Here is a 3,546-nt window from a genome sequence, read left to right as displayed (position 1 = left end):
GGGGAGTGAAAAAAATGTTTACTTCATTGAATGCATGTGTTTACGTTCCCAATGCAAACACTCTATAAGCTATCTATGAATATTTGCACGCTCATAGACCCACTTGTTTGACGCGATTTTATGTTTTAGTCTTATCTTGAGCCGTCTTTACGAAGGCTCCCATTTATTACAATCAATAGAGAGCTTTAAAAACAGTTGATATAGTTCTTTGTGAACAATCAGATTCGTCCTTACAGCGTACAAGATTAAATAGGAAAATAATTATTTTCTTCTTTTGCAAAGCTAGCGCTTTTTAGTGAGTCTTTTTTTAAGTGATATAATTTAAGGTGTTTGTTATAAATTTTTAAAATTAAGAGCTACAACAATGAGTAATGAAGATCTACCAAATGCATATGGGAAAAACAGAATGTGTTGGTGCAAAAATTATTCTGTAGCCATTGTCTGCAATGGTTCAGATAGAGGTTTTTTTTTATTATTGTTTTAACTACAAACCAGTTTTCACCAATTGTTTGAACACACAAGGTTGAGTATGTGATACTTAGGAACAGGGCCGGCCCTACACATTAAGCTGTATGAGGAGCTGCTTAGGGCCCCCTGGTCTCTGTGGGCCCCCCTAGATTTGTTTTAATCAATAAGAGAGCATAACAACATAAAAAAATTGAACTTCCTAAACATTTCCATATTTTTTGCCATATTTATATATTTAAAAACTGAAAAACAATACGTTCAGAGATGGGCAAAAGGGAAAATTTAGGTAGGCTAAAGGCCTTTGCACACTGACTCCTCATTTCCATTTACATGTATGTATGGAGACGAGGCAAGCGGAAGTCCATTCATTCCTATGGGAATCTCCGTGATATCCAATGTACCTGCGAAACTCCTCCCCTCCGTAATATTTCGGACCAGACTTTGCTGCGAGTACGTTAAAAAAATTTAACTTTTGCGCTAGATTTCGGAGGGACAGTATGACACTGTGCTAGCTTAGCTAACAGGCTATTTCCTTCAATTCAGTTGCCTGTGTTGATCTTCAAGTGAGTTCATGTGATTAAAAAGAACTTGTTTATCTAGTTTTAACACATATTTCCTGTCACCCATCTGGCAGGTCCTGTTTTTGTCCTGGTAATATCCCAAGCGTGACTACTGGATGGTGAAAAAATGGACAAAATTAGCCTCTCTCATGGCTACAGGTAGTTTCTGTTAGAGTTGTACCGATACCAGTATCGGAGATACCTCCGATACTGCCTAAGATGCGGTATCGGGTATCGGCGAGTACAGCCTATGACCAGTCCGATACCACGTAATGCCTCACGTCATTACACATACGCACGCTACAGGCAAACAAAACGGAACCGGAGCGGAGTTTAAAAAGCATTCTACTGTAACCTTTAAAAAAGTTTTATGGCATTCATTCTACTATTATGTATTTATTTCTTAATATTTTACATAGAGTTTTAGGAGTTGAGACATACAACAATTCATATACCATCCATTTTTATTTTACACGCTGGTATCGGATCGGTACTCGGTGTCGGCAGATACCTAAGGTTCAGGGATCGGAATCGGTATCGGGAAGGAAAAAGTGGTATCGGTACATCTCTAGTTTCTATCAGGTTTCTATCCTTCTGCATTGAACACTAGAGGCATTAACTGTATATTTACAGATCTACGGACATCGGTTACATATGTTAGTGGAAACAAGGCGTAAGTTCGTCTGAAATTGTTGCACGTCTGAAAATAAGACTTCACGTTGTGTCACTCACATTTACACACTCCGAAACTTTAGATTTAGATTAGACTTTCCACGTCTTCTGCATCTGTCAGAGCCTTAGAGATGTTTGACCAAGAATCAGTGATGAAAATGTGGTGGAGGGACACAACATCGACAAGACAGAGGAACTGGGCGCGCAGAATTACTTCATAACTCAGACAGCTCACTAGTCGGATAGTAATATTCAGGACAGGGAGGACAGCTCCGCCCATAAATGCAGCGGCAGTGCCAAATGAAAGACAGGGAGGGAGTGATGACAGTCAGATAAGTAACTCTAGTGGAGAGGTAGATTGCGGTATCAGTGTGCAAGGTTTTTGTGAGGAACGATTTTTTTCAGATTCTATGGTAAAGAAAAAAATCACATGTTGTGGTTGTATTTAATATGATAAATTGAACTAAATGAATGAACAAGACAAAACGTAACTTCACACAATATTCACAAGCTATTCTTAAAGTTTGCCAGCACTGCAGCCAACGATTTAAGTTGAATAAATAACATTTGGAGTTAAGTTTTAGAGGACCATTCATAGGGTTTAGGGGTAATAAACAAATAGTGTATTTACTGTAGTCTATTTAAAGACAGTGGTGCTGCTTATAGGTCTCACTTCAGTCTTTACATGCTTATTTGTACATTATTTATGCTTAAACAAATATTTGCAATACACAAGTTGGCTCAGTGCCATGTGAAGTGGCAACACATTACAACGAGGGGGACCCCCTGACCAAAATCCTGCTTGGGGCCCTCATAAGTCTAGGGCCGGCCCTGCTTAGGAAGAGAGTTTCACATGTTTCAGCTGTGTCATGTTTTTGTGTCATTTCTCACAGAGGATGTTTGTATGTTGACTGAAAACAGAAAAATAATGACTATTGAACCTCAAGTTAAAATAGTGAATGTTTTATTTGTTTTGTATTGTAAGAGCTACTGGTGTTATTTTCAAACCGCACATTTTCAAGACACCAAAAACTTTAATTCTGTCTGACTTTGTAAAGTAACCTTTAAACTATTTGTTCTCCATTCATTGAACTTTCAGAGCTGGCTACTGAAGTACGTTGAGAGATGGAAGCATAGTGCAGCTGCAGACCTTTTGTACAAATCTATGCATGACGTATCTGTAGAGGTGTCATCTTCGGTCGGGGGAGTAGGCCACTCTGCAAATATTTCATTACGTATAAGAGTACTTTTCTATGTATTGATTTGTTTCACTTTAGATAATCCTGAAGCAGTGAATTAGCATTTCCCCCCACTTTTATTCCTTTTGTTGACCTTTCATTTCTTAAATATGTTTGTGTAAGTTTAGATAAAGTCATTTGATTTGTCTCCAACATAGAATATTGACACACTTAATTCTAACATTTAATGCTTCCACAGACTAATTACATCAGCACTTATGTGTTGATGAGAAAAGGGACTTTGGATTTTTTTTTTTTTTTTTTTTTTTGTACTTACTACTTGCATGTCACTCTGAACTGTCTGTTTTCTAAGACTAGTACTATGCATATGATGTGTCTTTCTCTATATGGTGCAGTGGTACGCCCTGGCAGATTGTCACGTACGGCGGCTGGATGAGGAGGGCTGGATGTGGTTGACTGACTCTAATTAATTCTTGCTTACCCGATGTGTTTTCCAGAAAGATGTAATTAGGTTGTGCTCCTTCCTGAGGAGCACTGTGAATAGATCAGATTAGACATCCATAAAATTATTGTACTGTACATTTGAAGGGGAAACTCGACCGTGATCTTTTAATGCCCTGCAGAAAAGCCTCAATTTGCGTTAAACT

The sequence above is a fragment of the Epinephelus lanceolatus genome, chromosome 19, assembly GCF_041903045.1.
Source record: "Epinephelus lanceolatus isolate andai-2023 chromosome 19, ASM4190304v1, whole genome shotgun sequence".
NCBI classification, from domain to species: Eukaryota; Metazoa; Chordata; class Actinopteri; order Perciformes; family Serranidae; genus Epinephelus; species Epinephelus lanceolatus.
This window is presented reverse-complemented; position numbering follows the sequence as displayed.